This window comes from Pristiophorus japonicus, chromosome 12 (genome assembly GCF_044704955.1).
Source record: "Pristiophorus japonicus isolate sPriJap1 chromosome 12, sPriJap1.hap1, whole genome shotgun sequence".
Taxonomy (NCBI): Eukaryota; Metazoa; Chordata; class Chondrichthyes; family Pristiophoridae; genus Pristiophorus; species Pristiophorus japonicus.
The window spans coordinates 50,729,897-50,750,843 of record NC_091988.1 but is presented as its reverse complement, the minus strand read 5'-3'; the positions used below and the strand labels follow the sequence as shown (position 1 = coordinate 50,750,843).

At 46.4% G+C, this 20,947-nt stretch overlaps 1 pseudogene; it reads right to left on the bottom strand.

The window, feature by feature from the left end:
* Nucleotides 1-20,947, bottom strand: part of LOC139276792 (inter-alpha-trypsin inhibitor heavy chain H3-like) — a 251,392-nt pseudogene that overhangs the window by 222,278 nt on the left and 8,167 nt on the right.

The window sequence follows — 20,947 nt, the reverse complement described above, 5'->3', positions numbered from 1 at the left end:
TGACGCTGCTGGCCGACGACGGCTCTCTCGTCTCGGATCCAGAGGGCGTCAACAACAGGGTCCGTGAATATTACGGGGCTCTGTTCTCTCCGGATCCGTCCAGCGAGGAAGCGCGTAGAGTTTTGTGGGAGGACCTGCCGAAGGTCAGCCCGGAGGGCGCCGAAAATCTGGAAGCTCCGCTAAGCCTGGCGGAGCTGACCGGTGCCCTCGCCCGGCTCTCGAGGGGAAAATCCCCGGGGCTGGACGGGCTGACCGTGGAGTTCCACAGGGCGTTCTGGGACGTCCTGGGGAGCGACTACGCGCGGGTCCTGGGGGAAAGTCTGGCGACCGGGGAGATGCCCCTCTCTTGGCGCAGGGCAGTCATCGTCCTGCTGCCTAAGAAGGGCGATCTCCGCCTCCTTAAGAACTGGCGCCCGGTCTCCCTCCTCGCCTTGGTGCCGTGCTGGACCACATGATCCACCCCGACCAGTCATACACGGTCCCGGGCCGGACAATCCACGATAACATCCATCTGGTCCGGGACCTCATCCATTGTTCCCAGGAGGCTGGTCTGTCGGTCGCCTTCCTATCCCTCGACCAAGAGAAGGCGTTCGACAGGGTGGATCACGACTATCTGCTCGGAACTCTGCGCGCTTTCGGGTTCGGGACGCATTTCGTCGCCCGGATCCGACTTTTGTACGCCGCCGCGGAGTGTCTGATTAAGGTTAACGGGTCCTTGACGGCGCCCCTTCGCTTTAGGAGAGGGGTGCGCCAGGGATGCCCCATGTCCGGCCAGTTATACGCCGTTTGCGTGGAGCCTTTCCTGCGCCTCTTGCGGACGAGGTTGACGGGACTGGCTCTGCAAGGGCCGGGCGTGGAGGTCGTCCTCTCGGCTTACGCCGATGACGTGCTCCTCGCGGTAGAGGATCCCGCTGACCTGCGGAGGATGCGTGAGTGCCAGGAGATTTACTCGGCCGCGTCCTCCGCCAGGATCAACTGGGAGAAATGTTCCGGACTCCTGGTGGGTCAGTGGCGGGTGGACTCCCTGCCGGAGGAGCTCAGGCCTTTTGCCTGGAGCACGACCCATCTCCTCTATCTGGGAGTCTACCTTAGCCCCGACGAGGGAGCCTGGCCGGCGAACTGGCAGGAGCTGGAGGCCAAGGTCGCCGCTCGCCTAGGGCGCTGGACAGGACTGCTCCGAGTGCTGTCCTACAGGGGTCGAGCGCTAGTCATAAACCAGCTGGTGGCCGCAATGCTGTGGTACCGGCTGGTCACTTTGACCCCTCCCCCTGCGTTTGTCGCCAAGATACAGAAGAAGCTGGTGGACTTCTTCTGGAACAACAGGAAGCACTGGGTCTCTGCCGCGGTCTTGAGTCTCCCGCTTGAGGAGGGCGGTCAGTCGTTGGTGTGCGTCAGCGCCCAGCTCGCGACTTTCCGTCTTCAGACCCTGCAGAGATACCTTTACGTCGAGCCCCCTCCTAGGTGGTGTGCTCTGGCGAGGTATTTCTTCCGCCAGCAGCTCGACCTCAATTATGACACGCAGCTCCTGTTTGTGAACTTGGGGGGTGCCAGGACCGCCCTCCGGGAGCTGCCTGTCTTTTACAGGGAACTCATCAGGGTCTGGAACAAAGTCTCCACCAAGCGCAGCTCTCCACCGGCTGGAGTGGCGGCCGTCCTGCAGGAGCCGCTGCTCGGGAATCCGTACCTCCACGGCCGAGGCTTTATGTGGCGGTCGGAAGAGAGGGCTGTGGCTGGTGAGGTGACCAGGGTCAGGGACCTGCTCGATGGCGGAGGAGCGGGCTGGATGGCGCCAGTCACGCTGGCGCGGCGCCTAAATTCTGCCAACGTCCGCCACGCGGCCGATGCCATCGAGTCGCTAAAAACAGCTCTGGGCCCTGACTCCGTTAGGTGTATCGAAGAGGCTCAGGCACGTGGGGAGATCCCGTCCGAACTGACCCCCGTCCGGACGGAATTCCTCATCGGCGCCAAACCCCGGAACCTCCCTCGGGGGCCGGCGCCTCACAACTTGAGCCGCCTCGGGGAAATCCCCTCCGTGCCTTTCAGTTCCGCGCGGAGGGGTTTCCTGTACGGGCTGCTCCTGCACACCCTCAACTTTGCCATCCTCGCCGGCCGTCCGGACACGCCATGGCGTACCATCTTGCCGTCCGGAGGAGGCGGGGGTCCCCGATGGAGGGCACTCTACGCAGGGGTCCTCCCACTATTCATCGGGGACTTGGCCTGGAGGGTGGTGCACGGAGCAGTGCCGTGCAACAAATTTTTAAGCCGGTTCACGGACTCCCAGGCCGCCTGCAATTTCTGCGGTCTGGAGGAGTCCGTGTTCCATGTTTTTATGGAGTGCACAAGGTTGCAGCCCCTGTTCCACTATTTGAAGGGGCTGCTCCTGAAATTCTGGCTGCACTTCAGTCCCACTCTCCTGATCTTTGGGCACCCTGTGCGGAGGGGAGCGGGTAGGTCCGAAGGCCTCCTCGTAGGACTGCTCCTGGGCACGGCCAAGGGTGCCATCAGCCGGTCCAGGCAGCGGGCGGTCGAGGGGGTCGTTCAACCTGACTGCCTGCCTCTCTTCCGCTCTTACATCCGGTCCAGGGTGTCCTTGGAGATGGAGCACGCGGTGTCCACCGGTACGCTCGCGGCCTTCCGCGAGAGGTGGGCACCGGAGGGACTGGAGTGCATCATCACGCCCGGCAACCAAATTTTAATTTGATTTTACGTTTTAAAGTTTAATTTGTTTTAATTGCCGGTGTTTTTAGTGTCCCCCTCTCCTTTTATAGGGGGCACTGGAAAAATTTGATTTTAGCGCCCCAAAAAAAAAAAACCAAAAACCAAAAAAAAAAGGGGCTTGAAAATGTCTGCTGTGTCACCCAGGTCGGGTGGCACAGTTTAATGTTGTTTATGTTTTGCAGGTAGACTCCTAAAAGAGTTTCATGCACAAGGACCCCCAGGTCCCTCTGCACCACAGCATGTTGTAATTTCTCCCCATTCAAATAGTATTCCCTTTTTTTGTTTTTTTTCCCCAAGGTGGATGACCTCACACTTTCCGACATTGTATTCCATCTGCCAAACCTTAGCCCATTCGCTAAACCTATCTAAATCTCTTTGCAGCCTCTCTGTGTCCTCTACACAACCCGCTTTCCCACTAATCTTTGTGTCATCTGCAAATTTTGTTACACTACACTCTGTCCCCTCTTCCAGGTCATCTATGTATATTGTAAATAGTTGTGGTCCCAGCACCAATCCCTGTGGCACACCACTAACCACCGATTTCCAACCCGAAAAAGACCCATTTATCCCGACTCTCTGCTTTCTGTTAGCCAGCCAATTCTCTATCCATGCTAATACATTTCCACTGACCCCGCGTATCTTTATCTTCTGCAGTACCCTTTTGTGTGGCACCTTATTGCATGCCTTTTGAAAATCTAAATACACCACATCCATCGGTACACCTCTATCCACCATGCTCGTTATATCCTCAAAGTATTCCAGTAAATTAGTTAAACATGATTTCCCCTTCATGAATCCATGCTGCGTCTGTTTGATTGCACTATTCCTATCTAGGTGTCCCGCTATTTCTTCCTTAATGATAGTTTCAAGCATTTTCCCCACTACAGATGTTAAACCAACCGGCCTATTTTGTCTGCCCCCTTTTTTAAACAGAGGCGTTACATTAGCTGCTTTCCAATCCGCTGGTACCTCCCCAGAGTCCAGAGAATTTTGGTAGATTATAACGAATGCATCTGCTATAACTTCCGCCATCTCTTTTAATACCCTGGGATGCATTTCATCAGGACCAGGGGACTTGTCTACCTTGAGTCCCATTAGCCTGTCCAGCACTATCCCCCTAGTGATAGTGATTGTCTCCAGGTCCTCCCTTCCCACATTCCTGTGACCAGCAATTTCTGGCATGGTTTCTGTGTCTTCCACTGTGAAGACCGAAGCAAAATAATTGTTTAAGGTCTCAGCCATTTCCACATTTCCCATTATTAAATCCCTCTTCTCATCTTCTAAGGGACCAACATTTACTTTAGTCACTCTTTTCCGTTTTATATATCGGTAAAAGCTTTTACTATCCGTTTTAATGTTTTGCGCAAGTTTACCTTTGTAATCTATCTTTCCTTTCTTTATTGCTTTCTTAGTCATTCTTTGCTGTCGTTTAAAATGTTCCCAATGTTCTATTTTCCCACTAACCTTGGCCACCTTATACGCATTGGTTTTTAATTTGATACTCTCCTTAATTTCCCTGGTTATCTATGGCTGGTTATCCCTTCTCTTACCGCCCTTCTTTATCATTGGAATATATTTTTGTTGAGCACTATGAAAGAGCTCCTTAAAAGTCCTCCACTGTTCCTCAATTGTGCCACCGTTTAGTCTGTGTTCCCAGTCTACTTTAGCCAACTCTGCCCTCATCCCACTGTAGTCCCCTTTGTTTAAGCACAGTATGCTCGTTTGAGACACTACTTCCTCACCCTCAATCTATATTACAAATTCAACCATACTGTGATCACTCATTCCGAGAGGATCTTTTACTAGGAGATCGTTTATTAATCCTGTCTCATTACAGAGGACCAGATCTAAGATAACTTGCTCCCTTGTAGGTTCTGTAACATACTGTTCTAAGAAACAATCCCGTATGCATTCTATGAATTCCTCCTCCAGGCTACCCCGTGCAATTTGATTTGACCAATCGATATGTAGGTTAAAATCCCCCATGATTACTGCTGTTTCTTTTTCACATGCCTCCATTATTTCCTTGATTATTGCCCGCCCCACCGTGAAGTTATTATTTGGGGGCCTATAAACTACGCCCACCAGTGACTTTTTCCCCTTACTATTTCTAATCTCCACCCACAATGATTCAACATTTTGTTCATTAACATCTGCGTTCATCATGGTAGAATGACCTACCTAAGACAACTTGTGTTGAGCAGTCACCTTCATGTTCTAGATGTCCAAGTCCAGTGCTGTATGGTAGGTTTACTCTTCACCAATTCCTCATGTTTTGGTAAAGAATCATGTCACTGTGAAGCTGCCTCCCTCGGCAGGGTGCTGAGCAACAGATTGTAGGCCAGGGTCTGCTCTCCATGTAATCGTTACCCCTTTTGTCTGACAACTGGGACGTGGACTTCACAAATGAATCAAAGGAAGCCCTCCTGGTGCACCTAGGAGAACTATTTGGATATGTCTTATATAACACACTTTGGGGATTTGGTGTCATTAAAGACAAAAAAGATTAAAGCACCCTTTCTTCTTCCTTAGGGCCAAAGAACTGCGTCCAAGATAAACTTGAATTCCATGTACTGATATGAATCAGCAATTCGAACAGACAGTCCTTACATCTTCCAGTCAATACTTTTGAGCCATAATACTGCATTTGGCGACAACCACTATCATGAGCCACTGGTTGGCTCATATCCTCTTTGATGCGCAAGGTGAACTTACATTACAAACTCAGCACTTAACTGGCATTTTATTTTATCACCAAATAAAGCAGGAAATTCTCATCAGGTGGTTGTCATCAGTCAGATAGAAATTCCTTAATGTTCGCTGGGCTTTCTATCCAACACCTCAAGTGGAGCTAAGATTGGATTGAAGAGGTGTAGTGTTTCTGACCGTTTTTACTGCAAGTCAGCAGCAGACTTTCAAGACACGAGTTACCAACTATTATACCATTTAATACCACCCAGTACATAAAATGACTCACGGCAGAGGTGAGTGAAACGCTGGGAGTTTCCTCAGATGCTCCCGCTCCACCATTGTAACTTTGACAGAAGTGCGGTGGAAATCCAGTTCTCAAGTGCCAACAGGGTTCTGCCGCACTTTCAGTGAAGTTACAGCAGCAGTGGGAGCTGCTCTGAAGAAATTCTGGGCCATAATAAGAGAGCCAATATCTGTAAACATCTAATAACCATTTTACCTGGAGCTGTAAGGGAGCGTCTGAATCCTCGTAGATTCGCCGCGCTACACCGTTATTATCCAGTGCCATTTTCTCCAGAAAACTGAACTTAACATCATAACCAAACCCAAGGCAGTACACGTTGTACCTGTCTTTTACGGCATTTTTAACATTATTCTGGATGGCTGTTGGGTCTGATTCCCCTGTAATAAAAATAAACATAATTTATTTTGTAATCATTCATTTAATGAACACAGTTCTTAGATGGAACATGCTACAATCCTAAGACAAACTAAATAACTAATCAGCAACGTCTTTTTTCACAGAAGAGTTCTATTAGGAAGGGCAGAAAGTTTGACTTGAGGCTACATTAGCAGTAGTTTAGGTCCCATTTAAAGAATAACTAAAACATATATTACAATACTTTGATCACTGATACAGGTATTGCATGTGACATATACTTCAGACATAGTTTAGCTTCGCTTAGACAGCTGAATTTCTTTGTAATAGTACACAAAACAGGTATTGGAGAAATTGTATCAAATGACTCATCAATCTTATTCTGTATGCTTTACCTACCAGGGTATAAGGCAGCTTACGATTCAAGACAAACCTTTCCCCATCCAGTGCATTCAGTTTGCCTTTGGAGAAATTGAAGGGGTACACGGGTGTAAGGTGTTAGCTGTGGTTCAGTCATAACTCTCTCACCTCTGAGTCAGAAGGTTGTGCGTTCAAGTCCTACTCCAGAGATTTGAGCACGTAATTTGTGGCTGCCAGTGCAATACTGAGGGAGTGCTGCACTGTCAGAGGTGCCACCTTTTGGATGAGATATTAAACCCTCTCAGGTGGACATAAAAGATCCCAAGGCACTTTTTTGAAGAAGAGCAGGGAAGTTCTCACCGGTGCCCTGGCCAATATTTATCTCTCAACCAACATCAGTAATAACACATTTTATATGATCATTATCTCACTGCTATTTGTGGAACCTTTCTGTGTGGAAATTAGCTGCCGCGTTTCCTACATTACAACAGTGACTAAATTTCAAAAATAACTAATTGGCTATAAAGTGCTTTGGGGAAGTTCTAAGGTCATGAAAGGTACTATATGAATGTCAGACACGGAAATCCAGTCTAGACCATAAGAGACAATTGTTACACTCCTCGGTCCCACCACTTCACAAATAGAGTGAGGGCAGTGGGAATCAAGTTCCATAAAAACTAGACACTCGGTCTGGGGAGATATCTTCTGTAGTCCCAAATTTATAATGGTGACAATCACTTTGGTTGGGCAATTTCTAAAAGGAACACTAGACGTTTTATTCCTATTTTTGTGTTTTATTATCTGAAGGCCTTGGTTCTGAAAGTTAGTCATGTTTTCAAAGAATTTTTCATCAACAGCAAAGGAAGCATCAGGACGCAAGCCCCGATATCATCTGTCTCAGGCCTACCCTGTCCCTGTCCAGCTTTGAGTATTAGTTAAGTTAGACAGACCTTCACAACACAGAGATATAATACATTTATTTTTACGAACCTGAATTTGGATCACCATCAGTTAACAAAATAATCATGGAGACAGTTCTTTCAGGCAGTTGTTTTTCTTGATGGGCTTTGTCCAGACGTTTTACTGCTTCCAGCATCGGATCATTTATATTTGTTCCTGTAACAAAAGAAAATATCACGTTGTCTTTTAACATTTTGCAGTCTGGGGTAGAATTTCACCTGGTTGTGTCATGCTACCAAAATATAAGTCGGACATCAAAATTTCAGATATTAAAGCGCCAGTTGACTACCTGTTTTTACCAATCAAGAGATTGGGATAAAATTCCAAAGTGTGGCAAAACAGGTCGAAAGTGCGTCCACACCCAAAGCCTTATGGGTCAAAATTCCATTTCCGCTGCCAGCAGGAGGCAGCTAACAGGCAGCAAAGGCCTACCTTTGACAGTAAGCGGTGTCCACACCTGTGCAGAAATTCAGTAAGTTTTTTGGCAGAGGCGTCAAGAGCCAACGCTGCGCTGGCTAATGCCACCCGTGTCATGACGTCATCCAGTGTGCAACGCCTCCTTGGCGCCTCTATCACGATATTTAGTGTGAACGTCAGCCTTCCGACAGGCATTCTTACAATTTTCAACAGTGGAGAAGTTTGAATGTGGGTCAGAGAAGTTTGAGGTTTTTCTTCTTTCTTCCCTTTTCTTCCCATTTTTCAGCTAGCATGGTGGCAGTCTCCCGTTGCAAAATTCAGTCAGCCTCCTGAGCTCCCGCCTGAGGATGAGTGTGCAACGCCACTTTTTAGCGCTGCTCTCTCATCTTTGGGCGTAAAAACTGCATTTGGCAGTTTGAGCCTACACCTAATGCCTGGCGGTAAAATCAGCACTCAGGCGGTGACACCGCCTCAAAAACGGCGATATCGAATTTTGAGCCCTTGGACTCCACCCAGTCAGGTTGGCTCACCAGTGCTCTGATCCACCAGCAGACAATGGAATGGCCAACAGTCACACTGATAGAGTCAGCCTGAGGTCCAGAGGGAGCAACCAAATTGTCTGATGTGGCGTTGGAGGCCTTGGTCAAGTAGTGGACAGGAGACAGATTCTGTTTGGGGCAGAAATCACTCCAAGAAACACCACCACTGCTAGTCGCAAGAGATTGAGGAGGAAGTTAACGCCAGGAGTTTAGTTCTGAGGACATGGCTGCAATGCTACAACTGTACAGGGCAGGGCGTTCGTGAGACCACACCTAGAGTACTGCGTACAGTTTTGGTCTCCTTATTTATTCTTGCATTGAAGGCAGTTCGGAGAAGGTTCACTAGTTTGATTTCTGAGATGAAGGGGTTGTCTTATGAAGAAAGGTTGAGCAGATTGGGTCTATATTCATTGGAGTTAAGAAGAATGAGAGGTGATCTTATTGAAACATATAAGATTCTGAGGGGGCTTGACAAGATAGATGCTGAGAGGATGTTTCCCCTTGTGGGGGAATCTAGAACTAAGGGCCATAGTTTCAGAATAAGGGGGCGCCCATTTAAAATGGAGATGAGGAGGAACTTTTTCTCTCAAAGGGTCGTGAATCTTTGGAATTCTCTACCCCAGAGAGCTGTGGAGGCTGGATCATTGAATATATTTAAGGTTGAACTAGAGAGATTTTTGAACAATATGGGAGTCAAAGGTTATGGGGAGCGGGCCAGAAAGTGGAGTTCAGGCCAAGATCAGATCAGCCATAATCTTATTGAATGGCGCAGCAGGTTTGAGGAGCCAAATGGCCTACTCCTGCTCCTATTTCTTATGTTCTTATGCTGAAAGAAGTTCAATAACCTCACCAGAGTTCTCAAGGTAAGAATCTTGCTGATGACCTCAACAACTCTCGCCTCACACTTACACCATCTGATTCCTCGTTATTCACAATATTCCCCTCCCCACTTCCCTTCACTCTCCAAAAATGACTGAAACACACTTCAGCCCACCTCCTTCTTTCTGCACTTCCAAATCTCACCACTACTGCAATCCTCACTTTCCCAGACCTGATATCTTATACACACGATATGAATTATAGGAACATGACAGACACAAGGATGCCACTAAGACACTCTATTCTTTTTTACAGAAGAAAATTGCGCACAGCTTGCGACAGGAGCCTGCAAACGGAGAAGGCCAAGCCTGCCTGTTTATCCTCTACCCTGTGGTTGAAAATGTGCTGGCCATCACGGTTAGGGGGAGAGTCATACGAAAGTGGCCATGATGAGTGGGAGCGCTGGAGGAGACATCCTGCAGGTTTTCTTTGCATCTTATCCACTTTTCCCCTTTTTACTTCCATCTCTCCATCGACAATCGGCATGATAAGCTTCAGCCATTTCTAACTGTTCACCCTTCACACTTACCCTTCAACTAGCACCAGCAAAAACAGATTGACTGGTCGTTTATCTCATTGATGTTTGTGGGAGCTTGTTATGTTCAAGTAGTCTGCTGCATTCGCTTATATAACAGTGACTACACTTCAAAAGTAATTCATTGGCCGAGAAGTGCTTTGGGACATCCTGAGGATGTGAAAAGTACTATAGAACGATTTTTTTCTTTCCATTGTCATATATTTGTAATTTAAAAATATAAATAATTAAGAGAATAATTCTTTTGTTGAGAAAAATGGGGATACACTTTGAAGAATTATTCCCGTATATTTAAATTCCCCAATAACTAATTTTGAAAAATGTTAGTACAATAAATTCTCATTTTTTACTGATGAAAACAGTAATCTTTACCTCCTCTGGCATAAATGGTTCGCACAAATGCTTTAGCTTCATTCACATTGTCCAGGGTTGCTCGGAATATGGAATCTCTCCATGTTTCAGCATTATGATCAAAGATAATAATTGCAAAATGATCCTTTGTGTCCATATCATCCAAAATTTTTATTAGAGCTTCATTTGTCTGGAAGGGATGAAACATCAGTCAGCAACTGTAACTTAAGAGCATGGACTTTACCAATCACATTAACTGTAGAGCACAACAGGCTTTGATAGCATTTTCCTCAACATGTTGCTGTGCCATGAAGATGGCCCCTATGAATCACAGACAAACACTCAATGAATAAGAGCGTGCACCGGTAACTTTGACCAAATAATTTGAAACTGACTTGCACTCAAATAGATTTAAGAAGTATGCTGTGGGAACTGTATACAATGTTATTGTTAATTGCTCCTTAAATCAGAAGTAGCAATGTAGAATTTAACTCTGTGTTACAGCAACATTTGTAAGAGATTCATACTAAAGAGATGATGCCATATTCATGAAATGATCAAAACATTTGTCAGATGAAGGGTTACACCCAAAACATTAGCTTGTCTTTTCTTTTTACAGGTGCTGTGTATTTCCAGCATTTCTGCTTTGTTTCGAGAATGTTTGTCTGCATGTTGTGCCGGGGTGCGGGGAAGATAACCATCAAATACAGCTTTGCTCCGAAGCGGCCTTTTCTTAATGTAGGGCCATTTATACTTTGCGCCCCACCTTTTTGCAGGTATCTAGTGGCCAATTCTACAATGGGGCTGATCATGTGTCCTTGACATTTATAGGTTAATTAATGCTTTATTAACAATATTAATTTAAGAACGTAGGAGTACAACATGCTGTAGTCTGTATTTAATCTGGTAAGACATCTGCATACACTCTTATTGGGGTCTTTGTTAGGTTAGAGTGAATATACATCCATTATTTCCTATGGATCCAAAGATAGGATGAGTCTGTGCTCTCTGTCTATCAGTGGAAATTCACGTGCTAAACTGAAATAATCAGTGTTTGTGGCCCTATTAACTGATAATCAATCACCTGATGGCATGCCTGATATCAATAGTGTTTCCTTACTGCTGGAGTCGTGCCACAGAGGTTGGGTAGACAGACTCAATCCTTCATGCCACCAATATGCCCGTCTCCATCAGCTGCTGTGGGGAGCCACCTCAGAGGGAGGGAAAAGTCAGAAGCATACTTTTCCCCAGAATGCTTCATCTGCTTCCTAGTGACCCATTGAACAACATGTGGTGTCATTTGTGCCTCCAGCTCTGAAGGAGACTCGAGCACAAAATCTAGACTGACATACTTAGAGAGTGCTGTTAAGTTGGAGGTACCAACTTTTGGATGAGGTGTTAAACCGTTGCCCTGTCTGTCTGACTCTCAGGGGATGGAAAAGATCCCATGACACTACTTCAAAGAAGAGCAGGGGAGTTATCTCCAGTGTCCTGGCCAATAGTTCTCCCTCAACCAACATCACTAAAACGGATTATCTGGTCATTATCATACTATTTGTGGGACTTTGCTGTGCGCAAATTGGTTGCCACATTTCCTACATTGCAACAGTGATTACACTTCAAAACATCATTGGTTGTAAAGCACTTTGTGACGTCCTGAGGTCATGAAAGCTGCTATATAAATGAAATGTTTTTCTGCTTTCTCATAGTGGTGGATGTGTGGATCAAGTTAGTCACTATTTTGGGGGCAGGTTGTGTAGACCTGTGAAGAAAATAGCAAGAGAAAAACAAAGGGATTCCCATCCTTCCCTTCCGCACTGAAAACTTTTCTTACCTGCTGCATTTTAGTCCCCATCATAGATCCGCTGTGGTCTATCACAAAGATAACGTTTTTAGGGATTCGGGATAGATTAGCGGGTGCGAAATGATGTACAAAATATCCATTTACAATCTGAAAAAACATAAAATCAAAACTCAGCAGAATAATCAGCAGAGTCATCAGAGGCTTGCATTTTAAGCATAATTTTCAATTACCTGAACACTACCAGCAGACAGATCTCTATTGACATCATACTGTATGATGAAGTCTCCATCCAGAATTGTTTCATGACAATCAGGACACTTGCGCTGTTGCTCAAGCGTTGGTTTGAAGGAAACGTGTGCCTGAATGAAGCAGTGACTCAATGTTAATTTATCCAGTTATTGTTCCAGTAAAGCTTTTATTTAAAACAAAAAATACAAAAAAAGTCACATACCCTTGTTGCAGTAAGAGTCTTTTTCACAATTGAAGTCAGATTATTTATTAGGAATTTTGCATCAACATCCAGAAAGGCAATGCCTTGTGGTTCAAAAACATGTACATCAATCTGGAAACAGCAATTCAAAATATAATATTTAATCACCAAGTGGGAAAATCAAACACAGCCAAAGCTAAAATATATTGGTAATGTTGCTACTTAAGAAATATACCTGGAAATGATTGACAAGTTGCTTGGGTTTTACTCTGATGTTCATCTCATATTTCCCCAGGTTACGTTTTAATAATTCTTCATAAGTTAATTCAAATGTGACTTTTTTGGCTGGTCCAATATTTACTGACACTTTAAATTTCTCCATTTTTCTTCCAGATGCTCTTTGGAAATCAGGAAACAAAATGCAGAAGTTAAAATGTTATTGTCACGTACACACAAGATAATGGACATCCTAGAGAGAGCGAGAGAGAGAGAGAGAGTGTGTGTACGAGGAAAGGTTCTCATTGTCTTCCTATCGTATGCTGCTGTCCCACAGCGAGTTTTACATCATACTGACTAAGGCTGTTAATAAAGAATGTCATTATTTGGGGGCAGCAAATGAAAGACTTGCGTTTATATAGCGCCTTTCACGATCTTAGGATGTCAGCCAATGAATTACTTTTGAATTGTAGTCGCTGTTGTAATGTAGGGAAACGCGGCGACCAATTTGGGCACAGCAAATGTCTCACAAACATCACTGAAATAAATGACCAAATAATTTGTTTTAGGTGTTGGTTAAAGGAACTAACTCAAATGGACAGAAGAAAATAATTTCAAGGTATAACTTAATCTCAGTTTATCAGCCGGAATCTTGACCTTGCGTGTATGCGGGTCGTGTAGCAGGTCAGGAATCCGATGTTGTGAGCAGCGCATTCTTCAGTGAGTCTTTTACTTAAAGGCCCAATTAAACCAGCCATGTGCGTTTCCAGGTACAATTAAATGGAGCTGGTCTGATGACATCATCGATGGATTGTTTCCAGTGCCGATATTTAAAGCAGTCTTGCACACATCTCACTTGAAGATTGATGATGGAGTGTTCAAGGTGATTTCCGGTAAGTCTGTTTGGGGGTGTGAAAAGCTGAGGCAGGGTGGACTGGCACAGCACAAAAGAGTCACGACAGTTGCCAGGGAGACTGGCACACACATGCATGATGATCTTTTTATGGGTGCAGACGAGCTGCACATTAAGGGAGTGGAAGCCCTTGTGGTTCCCAAACACTCCCGTGATGTGGAGGGGTCTTGATGGCCACATGTGTGCAGTCAATGATGCACTGCTCCTGTGGGAAGCCAGCCAGAGCCACACTGCTGAGCGCTCGCTCGATAACACTGGCTTCATCAGTGGCAAAGTTGATATAATTGGCTGACTTCTCAAACATGGCATCGTTCACCTGGGTGATGCATCTGTGGCCGGCCGACTGCGAGATCCTGCAAATGTCTGCTGCAGATCCCTGAAAGGAGCCTGTGATGAAGAAGTTGAGAGCTCTGGTGACTTTGACAGCCACTGGTAAGGAGTGTCTACCAGGTCCTCTGGGCTGCAGGTCTTGGCGCGATAGCATGAGCCTCCTTTGGCACTGCTGCTCAGTCATGTTGAGAAAGCTCATCCTCTGCCTGTATACCCTGTGTTGGGGGTATCACCTCCGGCATGCTGCACCCCTGTGCTGACCCCCTCCCTCCTGTGCAGCATCAGGTCATTGAGGAGAAGGCTGCTGGTAGTGTTGTGGCTGCTGCTGCTGGGGCTCATCTTGGTCTAATTCTAAGGTCCAAGGTGAGACAGTAGTAGTGGCACTCATGCTGGTGTAATAGATGGCAGGTAAAGTGGAGATCAGAGGCCCAATCGTGAATCGTAATGTGGTGAGAGTGGCTTTCAAGGTTGCAGAAATTACCTGCAAACTGCTGACAGCTACATTTCTGCACAAGATGGAGTGAGCAAGGGTATTTCCCTTAGCCAAGTAACCAGGTGTAATGTGGGAGTACTTATGTGTTTTTTCCAGCTCTCAATTAATGCACTCGCACAATGGCCACTGAGCTACCGCCTGCCCTTCACAGGCAAGATTCCCAAGGTGCATGAATCCTGTGTTCCTAAAGTCAATGCCAAAAGCTGTGTTAAAAACCCTCTTAAGGGTCTCAACAAGCATTTAAGTACTTAAATGAGGTCACCCACCTCTCCCAAGCGGGTCCGTGGGGCACCTCCAAATGCGCCTGAGTTAAATGCGGAAGTCGGCAGGATGACGGCGGGTTTGCGACACGCTGCCAATTTCCGCAAATTGAACTGCCGTCCCGTCCCCAAACCCACATGCTAGGCAATGGGAAAACTCCGACCCTAGTGTCTGAATCACTCAAGTAGATCACAACCTTATGGTCACTCCCCTCTATCCATTATATTGTATGTTAGCATAGGTCAACGACCATTGCATCAAATGGCTCTAGTTTATCTATTGATATATCTCAGCAGATGACTGAACCTGAATTATTGCACAAATTAATTATTTGATCTGGGCATTATTTGTGCTCCCAGCAGCATGGACATAGAAACATAGAAAATAGGTGCAGGAGCAGGCCATTCAGCCTTTCGAGCCTGCACCCTCATTCAATAAGATCATGGCTGATCATTCACCTCAGTACCCCTTTCCTGCTTTCTCGCCATACCCCTTGATCCCTTTAGCCGTAAGGGCCATATCTAACTCCCTCTTGAATATATCCAATGAACTGACATCAACAACTCTTTGCGGTAAAGAATTCCACAGGTTAACAACTCTCTGCGTGAAGAAGTTTCTCCTCATCTCAGTCCTAAATGGCTTACCCCTTATCCTTAGACTGTGTCCTCTGGTTCTGGACTTCCCCAACATGGGGAACATTCTTCCTGCATCTAACCTGTCCAGTCCCATCAGAATTTTATATGTTTCTATGAGATCCCCTCTCATCCTTCTAAACTCCAGTGAATAAAGGCACAGTCGATCCAGTCTCTCCTCATATGTCAGTCCAGCCATCCCGGAAATCAGTCTGGTGAACCTTCGCTGCACTCCCTCAATAGCAAGAATGTCCTTCCTCAGATTAGGAGACCAAAACTGTGCACAATATTCCAGGTGAGGCCTCACCAAGGCCCTGTACAACTGCAGTAAGACCTCCCTGCTCCTATACTCAAATCCCCTAACTATGAAGGCCAACATACCATTTGCCTTCTTCACCGCCTGCTGTACCTGTATGCCAATTTTCATTGACAAATTACATTTTCCAAAAGTTGAGTATTTAATACATAAGAACATAAGAAATAGGAGCAGGAGAAGGCCATATGGCCCCTTCGAGCCTGCTCTGCCATGTAATACGATCATGGCTGATACGATCATGGACTCAGGTCCACTTTCCTGCCCGCTCCCCATAACTCCTTAATCCCTTATCGGTTAAGAAACTATATCTGTCTTAAATTTATTCAATGTCCCAGTTTCCATAGCTCTCTGAGGCAGCGAATTCCACAGATTTACAACCCGCTGAGAAGAAATTCCTCCTCATCTCAGTTTTAAATGGGCGGCCCCTTATTCTAAGATTATGCCCCCTAGTTCTAGTCTCCCCCATCAGTGGAAACATCCTCTCTGCATCCACCTTGTCAAGCCCCCTCATAATCTTATACGTTTTGATAAGATCACCTCTCATTCTTTTGAATTCCAACAAGTAGAAGCCCAACCTCCTCAACCTTTCTTCATAAGTCAACCATCTCATCCCGGAATCAACCGAGTGAACCTTCTCTGAACTGCCTCCAAAGCAAGTATATCCTTTCATAAATATGGAAACCAAAACTGTATACAGTATTCCAGGTGTGACCTCACCAATCCCTGTATAACTGTAGCAAGATTTCCCTGCTTTTATACTCCATCCCCTTTGCAATAAAGACCAAGATACTATTGGCCTTCCTGATCACTTGCTGTAACTGCAAACTATCCTTTTGTGTTTCATGCACAAGTACCCCCAGGTCCCGCTGTACTGCAGCACTTTGCAATCTTTCTCCATTTAAATAATAACTTGGTCTTTGATTTTTTTTCTGCCAAGGTGCATGACCTCACATTTTCCAACATTATATTCTATCTGTCAAATTTTTGCCCATTCACTTAGCCTGTCTATGTCCTTTTGCAGATTTTCCTCCTCACACATTGTTTTTCCTCCCATCTTTGTATTGTCAGCAAACTTGGCTATGTTACACTCGGTCCCTTCTTCCAAGTCATTAATATAGATTGTAAATAGTTGGGGTCCCAGCACCGATCCCTGCGGCATCCCACTAGTTACTGATTGCCAACTCGAGAATGATCCATTTATCCCAACTCTCTGTTTTCTGTTAGTTAGCCAATCCTCTATCCAAACCATGCCAGAATGCCGAGAGATGTCCTGTCCCTGAATCAATATTTAAATGAAGATCCTGTCTGTATTAGATGGTTGCTTCCTGTGAACGTTTTCCCCATTCCTGGAAATGGGTGTGATGCACAAAGTGGGCGGGAATCTAGCATTATTGATCTCTGCCCACTTTCCAATTGGGTTTGTCCGAGTTACTCAATTAGATTGGGTGGACACAATCAGTAAACCTACATTATCCAGCATGCATATTATACTTGGGCTTGTCAGAAACTACTTAATTAGGTGGAGTCATTCTTTGACCTTGCTCTACCAATAGGGAGTCTATGTACAGGCAGCCAGTGTAGGAAATAGGGTTACAACTTTAAATGTTGGTCTTCCAGTGATGCCCACATCCCATCAATTAAATATTTTAAAACAACAGTTTAACCCTGATTTCCAAAACTTCAATCCCAGCAAGATTCCTGAGTTTCCTGTTGGGAGCTCTGAACTGCAGAATTACCCCTCATATAAGAAGATTTTGAAAAAGATTAGACTGCATGGAATTAATGAAACATTATCCAGGTGGGTTGAAAACTGGCTTGGCAAGAGGTGATGATAAATAGACAAGATTCCATTTATTGGGGGTGGGAGGAGGGACACTGACTAATGGAGTTTCATGTGTCTATATTTTCCTTCCTTTGCAGTTGATACTTACATGGACACTATCCCCAGGAATATCACTCATCAGATAGTGTGGGGAATAAATGCATGAAGAAGAATGGAGGTCATCACTTAAGTGGTATGAATTTGAGCTACAGAACAGAGCTTGCAGACAGGCCTGGATGAACGCAATCAGAGTGGATCGCAAGCATAGTCGAACAATTTGGTGAGATAGCCATGATATGTGAGGTTTCTTCATCACAGTCAAGGCCACCTACGGTCCAAACACCCAAGGCCCCATCCCACTGCTGGCCAAGAACGGGAAAACACTCATCAATGACACAGAGGCAGTCAGGGCCCGCTGGAAGGAGCACTTTGAAGATCTTCTCAATCGCGACTCTGCCTTTGACTCAAGTGTTCTTGACTCCATCCCGCAGCATGCGACCCGCCATCACCTCAGTAAAACCCCAACACTGCATGAGGTAGAAAAAGCCATAAGACAGCTTAAGAACAACAAGGCTACGGGAGCAGATGGAATCCCCGCTGAGGCACTGAACTATGGTGGAGAGGCACTGTTGGCGTGAATACATGACCTCATCTCTCTCATCTGGAGGGAGGAGAGCATGCCGGGAGATCTCAGAGATGCAGTGATCGTGACCATCTTTAAAAAAAGGGACAAGTCTGTCATGTATGTATGCTTGGATTTACTAGCCACCAGGTGGTGCCACTGTCAGAGGTCATTGGGCTGTGCACACGTGTGTGTGGCCCAGGTATAAAAGGCCAGCCATCTTGTAATGTTATCACTTTGGGCCCTAATAAAGTAGAGCCAGGTTTGTACTTGTTCGGAGTTTACAATATTCAGTCTTTTGAGTTATTGCATACACAACACAGTCTGACAGCGGCAACTACAGAGGAATCTCTCTGTTATCAGCCACTGGGAAAGTCGTCACTAGAGTCCTCTTCAACCGTCTTCTCCCTGTGGCTGAGGAGCTCCTCCCGGAGTCACAGTGCGGATTTCGTCCCGTACGGGGCACAACGGACATGATTTTTACAACGCAACAGCTGCAGAAAAAATGCAGTAACAGCACCAGCCCTTATACATGGCCTTCTTCGACCTTACAAAGGCCTTTGACACTGTCAACCGCAAGGGTCTATGGAGCATCCTTCTCTGATTCGGATGCCCCCAAAAGTTCATCACCATCCTCCGCCTGCTCCACGATGACATGCAGGCCGTGATCCTTACCAACGGATCCATTACAGACCCAAACCACGTTCAAACCGAGGTCAAACAGGGCTGCGTCATTGCCCCAACCTTCTTCTCAATCTTCCTCGCTGCCATGCTCCACCTCACAGTCAACAAGCTCCCCGCTGGAGTAGAACTAAACTACAGAACCAGTGGGAACCTGTTCAACCTTCGTCATCTCCAGGCCAGGTCCAAGACCACCCCAACCTCTGTCATCGAACTTCAATACGTGGATGACACCTGCGAATGCGCACATACAGAGGCTGAACTCCAAGTCATAGTCAACGTATTTACTGAGGCGTATAAAAGCATGGGCCTTACGCTAAAAATCCGTAAGACAAAGGTCCTCCGCCAACCTGCCGCACAGCACTGCCCCCCAGTCATCGATCCATGGCATGGCCCTGGACAACGTGGACCATTTCCCCTCTTATCAACAAGAGCAGACATTGACGACGAGATTCAAGACCGCCTCCAGTGCACCAGTGCAGTCTTCGGCTGCCTGAGAAAAAGAGTGTTTGAAGACCAAGCCCTCAAATCCATCACCAAGCTCATGGTCTTCAGGGCTGTAGTAATGCCCACCCTCCAGTATGGCTCAGAGAGATGGACCATGTACAGTAGACACCTCAAGTCACTGGAGAAATACCATCAATGATGTCTCCGCAAGATCCTGCAAATCCCCTGGGAGGACAGAAGCACCAAAATTAGCGTCCTCAACCAGGCCAACATCCCCAACATTGAAGCACTGACCACACTCGATCAGCTCCGCTGGGCAGGCCACACTGTTTGCATGCCAGACACGAGACTCCCAAAGCAAGCGCTCTACTCAGAACTCCTTCACGGCAAACGAGCTAAAGGTAGGCAGAGGAAACGTTACAAGGACACCCTCAAAGCCTCCCTGATAAAATGCAACATCCCCACTGACACCTGGGAGACCCTGGCCAAAGACCGCCCTAAGTGGAGGAAGTGCATCCGGGAGGGCGCTGAGCACCTCGAGTCTCATCGCCGAGAGCGTGCAGAGATCAAGCGCAGGCAGCGGAAAGAGCGTGCGGCAAACCTGTCCTACCCACCCTTTCCCTCAACGACTATCTGCCCCATCTGTGACAGGGACTGTGGCTCTCGTATTGGACTGTTCAGCCACCTAAGGACTCATGTTTAGAGTGGAAGCAAGTCTTCCTCGATTCTGAGGGACTGCCTGTGATTATGATGAATTTGAGCTAGAGAACAGAGCTTGCAGACAGACCTGGCTGAACGCAATCGGAGTGGCTCGCAAGCACAGTCGAAGAATTTGGTGAAAGAAGGAATCGGTGGAGAGGAGGAAGGCGGTTGAGATGTCTAACTGAAAAGGAGGATTGGAGCCAGACAGTCCAAGGGATCTAAGTTAATAGACCCAAGAGCAGACCTGCGGAAGCAAGAGAGGAGCAGCTGGAGTTAAAGGTAGACCTGAGAGTCCAGAGCCCGGAGAGAACGCGAGGGTCAGGAAGCGAGGTAATGAAAAAACTAAAATGACGTCAGCACAAGGAAAATAGCTGATTGGTGAGTAGCTGGTGATCCTCTCTTTTTTAAATCTTGAGTTTATTTCTGTTAAGTTAGTTAATAGTCTATTAAATAGAAGCATTGATACGTCCTTACTATACAGTATAAATGCACACGAGGCCCATGCTTGAGAGAAGGTCAGTCTGTGACCTGTCCTTTTTTCCTTAGCACTCAAGTACAGGAAGTGGGTGGAGCTTCCCCTTTTATATCTGAAGGTCCAGGTTAGGAGTGTCTCCCACAAGTTCACCACCTAGTGGTCATTGTTCTCACAGTGTACAACTTGGGTCAGATTATACATGGGTTATATTGCTGGTTGAATACATGGCAGGCATAGCAGGGCATTTCAGTCCCATGGAATGCACAACTTGTGCCATGTGGGAACTCCAGGATGCTTCCCGTGTCCTGGACAATCACGTGTGCAGAAAGTGTCATCAGCTGGAGGAACTCAAGCTCTGGGTTTCAGAGCTTGAGCAGCAGCTGGCATCACTACGGTGCATTCGTGAAGCTCACAGCTACATGTATAGCACGTTTCAAGAGATGACCACCCCGCAGCATAAGAGTGTACAGGCAGAGATTGAATTGGTGGCCACCAGACAGATAAGAAGCACCAGGCAGGTAGTGCAGGAGTCCATTGGTGTCAGGGTCAAGGATGTCACTGAGCGGCTACGGAACATTCAATGGCGGCAGGTGAACAGCCAGAGGTCGTGGGCCATATCGGTATCAATGACATAGGTAGAAAGAGGGATGAGGTCCTGCAGGCAGAATTTAGGGAGCTAGGAAAGAGATTAAAGA